General features: G+C 43.7%; 1 pseudogene; it reads right to left on the bottom strand.

Annotated features, from left to right (window-relative positions):
- LOC142792420 (large subunit ribosomal RNA) overlaps positions 1 to 5,000 on the bottom strand; it is an 11,815-nt pseudogene that overhangs the window by 3,572 nt on the left and 3,243 nt on the right.

Genomic DNA, 5,000 nt, shown 5'->3' with positions numbered 1-5,000 from the left:
TGATGTGCCCACTGATTTATTAGTGTTAGTGCCTTCGTAGCTTTTTCCTCCACCTCTTTTCTTGAGCGGAACTTTATGTGTAACACCACGTCGTCCGCAAAGGCTTGGATGTGTACTCCTTCTTGAAGCTGAGTTTCTAATAGGTCGCCTATTGTTATATTCCAACAGAGTGGGCTTAAAGGTGACCCCTGTGGGGAACCTGAAGTTAGTGTTTTCTTAATTTTTACTCCATCTGTTTCATAGATTATTTTCCTGTTCCGTAGAATATTGTCCGCCAGTTTTATTAGGTTGTTGGGACACTTATATTCTTCTAATTTCTGAATAACTACTTCGGGTTTTATAGAATTGAATGCGTTTTTAATATCTAGTGCTATTAGCATGCTGTTTAGCTTATCAATTTTCGCTTGGTTTATTCGTTTGATTATTTCTTCCAATGCCGTGGTTGTTGATGTCCCATGGGTAAATCCAAATTGTTTTTTGTTAAAATGGTGATTTTTAAACAAGAAATAATAGATTCTATCTTTTATGAGCTTTTCTAATATTTTTCCCAAAATCGAGTTAATAGCTATTGGGCGATATTTGTTTTCCTCGGATTTGTCCTCTCCGTTCCCTTTTGGAATCAATATAATTTTAGATTCTTTCCATCTTTGAGGAAAATGTCCGTGCTTTAAGCATGCATTAAAAAGATTGACAAAGAAAGTCTTATGCCTTTCATACATCACTTGTATGAGGTTAGTTTTTAGGTTGTCTGGTCCGGGGGTTACATCTTTCCTCAGATTTTTTACTATCTGCGTTACTTCAATCTCTGTAAATGGGAGGTCATCACTGGGTAAATTTCTTTCTCTCATTTCTGCTCCCGATGTCCAATTTCCTCCCTGTTTGTTATTGTTTATTGTGTCGTTGCTTGATTGTATTTGACTGTGTCCTGGCTCGTCATTTTCCATGCAGTTAGGGTATAAATTTCCTAGAATGTGTTCTATTGTTTCCTGAAGAGTCTTTGTGACTTCTCCATTTTCTTTTGTGATGCTTCTAAACATAACCTTGGTTTTCATCTTATTTCGTGCAATTTTATACGGTAGGATGAATGGATTTTTCGTAGCCTTAGTACATAGAGTTTTCCAACTGTTGTTTTTAGCCTGTTCTATCATGTTGTTATACGTGTCATGTTCTTTATAGTATTCCTTTTTGTATTGTTCTCTGATATCCCCTTTCGCCTTTTGATACCTCCTTCGTAGTGCTCTGACTCTCTTCCTTTCAATTTCTAGGTCTCTTGACCACCAAGTATTCGGTTTTTGTTTAGAAGGTTTTTTCTTTTTACTGAATTCCTTCTTAAGTTTCTCGATTTTCTCGTGTAGCGTATTCACTATTTCTTCAATACTTTCCTTCGTGTTTATTTTCCCCTGGACTTCCTCAAACCAGGGATCAATTTGCAACTTTTCCATGACTTTTGTTTGCCCTTTTAACGTTAGGCCATATTCCTCTGGAAGTTCTTCATTTTTAATAACAACTTTAATGTATCTGTGATCGCTGTGATTATAGGTTTTAAGTACTTCCCAGCTTTTAATATCCTGGTTTAGGTTTGCGTCACATATGGTGAGGTCAATCCAACCCCTCGCCCTACTTGTTTTAAATGTCGGAGGTGATTCTTTGGCATTTAATAATGTCAGGTTGTGTAATACTGTGAATTCTAATACTTTTTCACCTTTCTCATCCGTCTCCGTGCTTCCCCAAATTTGATGTTTTGAGTTGAAGTCACCCATTATTATCGTGTTAATGTCTATAAATTTCTGTAAAATGTTTCCTATTGCTGACATTGCCAGCTCGACGTTTTCATTCGGAGGACAGTAGCAGTTGATAATTACCAATTCTCTTTCACCTTTATTTATCTTGACTGCTATTAGTTTTTGTTCTATAATAATTGGGAAAGCGGTTATATTTTCTTTGTGTATTATGATGGCTGTCTTCGGGTCTTTGTTGTTGGCTATAACTTTATGCTTTAGCGGAAACCCTATGATTTTGTTGTTGAGCGAATATGGTTCTTGGAGTACAGATATGTCGAATTCTTCTTCTTGTTGAAAATTGTTTAGTGACTGATTTGCCTTAAATGCCCTGCCTAAATTTACCTGTATTATTTGTATTTCAGTGCTATTCGCCATTGTGCCTGTGTGTTGGGTACTCTTAGTTTAGTCTAGCTAGAATTTTGCCTTTCTCGGCCTGTACCTTTGTTATGTATACCGGGCATTCCCTGGACATCATAGAATGATCTGTCTCGGTGCGACCCTCAGTCTCGCAGATGTTGCAGTGCGATTCTGCTTCACATTCTCTTTGGTAGTGACCTCGTTGGCCACAGTTAATGCAGCGCTGGGGGCCATCGCAATCGGGAGCAATGTGGCCGTGCATGGCGCATCTTGTGCATCTTGGCCAAAAGATGTCGTCAAAGATCGGGCATCGTGACCAGCCGATGTTCAGTGCAGTTCGGCTTCCGATTGCTTTGTTTGCACTTCGATTTAGGGCAAGAATCACTGTCTTGCCTCTCTTGCCCGGCCATGTCTTCTTTATTGTTATGTCTTCTGGCGAGCACACCAAACGGTTTTGCCTGACGATTCGGGCTGGGAGATTGACCTCGTCAATTTCATCCTCGAGTCCAATTATTTTCTTATGGATCCTGTTCTCCTTTGGGAGCTTGGCTTCAACATTTCTCAGTTCTCTGTCCTTCTGAATGAACTGGAGAATCTTAGCTGAGTCTTCTTTTGACTTCGTCATCACGACAATTCCCTCTCTCCCTGGCCGAATTGTTGCTTCTTGGATTCCCAGGTCGAGGGGATCCACCCGCTGCCTCAGAAGCGATGCGACCTCTTTTTTCTCCATTGTTCCGGAAGATACCACCAGAGCATAGGTTGGTCGGCTCTCGGTTGCGGGAGTGTTGCTCTGTGTTGGCTCTTCCCTTTGTTCGAGTGGTTCTTCTTGTCTTCTTTTCTCCAATTCTTCGATCCTGCCTTTTTGGAACGCAATCTGTTGGGCCTGTTCCATTAACAGGTTTTTCAATTTAGCTTGTTCGGAGATTATCGCTTCAATCTGCTGGGCTACCGCCTCGTCGCCGCCCGTCAATGTAGAGATTTTAATGAGAGCCCTCATAGTGTTCTTGTCTGCTTTGGAAAGTCTAGACAAAACTGTACCCTTTTCTCCGCGGCTGGTTGGGAGTGACGATTGTGAATTTCTGTCTTCGTCCCCGTCCCAGTTGTCTAGCGCTCCTTCGTTAGCAGCCGTTTGTGTTTGAGGGTGGACCTCTCCTCCTTCAGCTTCTTCGGTTTCGGTTCCTCGGCTGCCTCCCTCTACCTGGTCATTCTCGGTTGGGCTCCACCAATCTGTTTCAAGAGAAGCTTTGGCGGGCATCGCTCCTTGTGGTTCTTCTTTCTTTGCCTTCTCTTCTTTGTTGGTCACTTGTTTTTGTTCCACCCTCTTGGTCTTCTTCTTCTGTATCTTGTCTGTCTTCGCCCCTTGCGTGGGGTCTGTAATTGCAGAGTCGTCATTGCTTCCTGTGTTTTTTAGGACCTTTGACGTAGGCCCCACTGCTGGGTTTGCCGTTTGTAGAGGTCCTCTTCCCTCCAGTCCTTGTTTCTGGGTTTCCGTTCTCATCCCCTTGGGTTTCAACATCTTCTCCTAATCTCCACGCTGTGTTCCAAGAGAAGGGTTTGTGCCTTCGAAGCCGTTGTTAGCCGTCTGGAAGAAAGTTACTCCTTTTTAACTTGTTCTGGTATCGCCAGAGATGTTCCTCAACCTTGGTAGTAGAGGTTGCCGGTTTTAGGTGTTCTTGGCAGCGTAGAGGCGCCGCACTTTTCCTGTCTCTGTTGGCGTTTTCCGCTAAACAGATAGATACCAGTTTTGTCTCTCTACGGGGATTCGTTCCGGAGTTATCTACCTTTGGCGTGAAGTGTTCAATCAAAGATGGCCGCCTCTCATTTTGACGGGAATCCGAACTCAGAACAGTCGGAAAATGTCAATTTCCTGTCGTTTCGCCCCAGAACTACTAGCAAAAGCGTGTATCCAGTCTTCAAGCACTTCCAGAACTGCCGGCTCCAGAAAAGAACCGAAACCAGCCTCGGATTTGCTGTTTTTGTCTAACTGTAGAAAATGGTCAGGAAAGTTGAAATTCCTTGTTCTTTTGTGGCCCTCTTGAACTGAGAAGAATAATTCTGCTGTTCTGTGGCACCAGGACTTGGTTCCGAGCGTTTTCAGCAAGAATTTCCTAGTTCCGCCAAATTTGGTTTAATCCAGTTGCTCAACCTGGCCACAATGTGCAGGTTTTCAACCCTGGTAATAGGGGGGTTCCGGATTTTGGTGTTAGAGTTAACGTAGGAACACCGCGTTTTTTCCTATCACTATTAGCACTTTTTTCTGATCAAAATGATACCAGTTTTGTCTTCCTGCGACCTTTCGTTCCAAAGTTATTCCACTTTTGGCGAAAATGTGACCTCAATCCAATATGGCCGCGCCCATGTTTTGGCGGGAAACTGGACTCACTTCGGTCGGAAAACCGGCGATTTTCAGACGTTTCGCCCTAGATCCCCGCGCAAAACTGGCTGTCCTATCTTCGGATACTCCCCAGGACTCTCCCGGCACCGGAATTCAGCCGAAATCAGCCGCGGATTTGCTGTTATCGTCGAGTTTTGGGTGTTCCTTGTGTAATGGCCGCCAAGAGGCTGTTTACATCGATGAAAACTCGGATTTTTGGCGTTCCTTGGCCGATTCTCGTGCGGTTTTCGGCACCCGGGTGGTCTCGGTCACTTTATAGTAGAGGAGTGTGCAAAGGTTTTAGCGTACTCACTCTTTTTGTTGTCGAAAACCTTGAAAAACTCGCTCCTGTGAGAATGGCTGGCCGGATCCACTCGGGCCCCCTGGTGGTAGTAGTAGATAGGGACAGAATGTGAGAAGGGCCTTGGGGGGGGCCCACCTGCACCACTAATGTATCGCAGGTATGGAAGGGGATGGGGTAGAGATAG

Source organism: Rhipicephalus microplus, unplaced genomic scaffold, assembly GCF_043290135.1.
Source record: "Rhipicephalus microplus isolate Deutch F79 unplaced genomic scaffold, USDA_Rmic scaffold_219, whole genome shotgun sequence".
Taxonomy (NCBI): Eukaryota; Metazoa; Arthropoda; class Arachnida; order Ixodida; family Ixodidae; genus Rhipicephalus; species Rhipicephalus microplus.
This window is presented reverse-complemented; position numbering and strand designations above follow the sequence as displayed.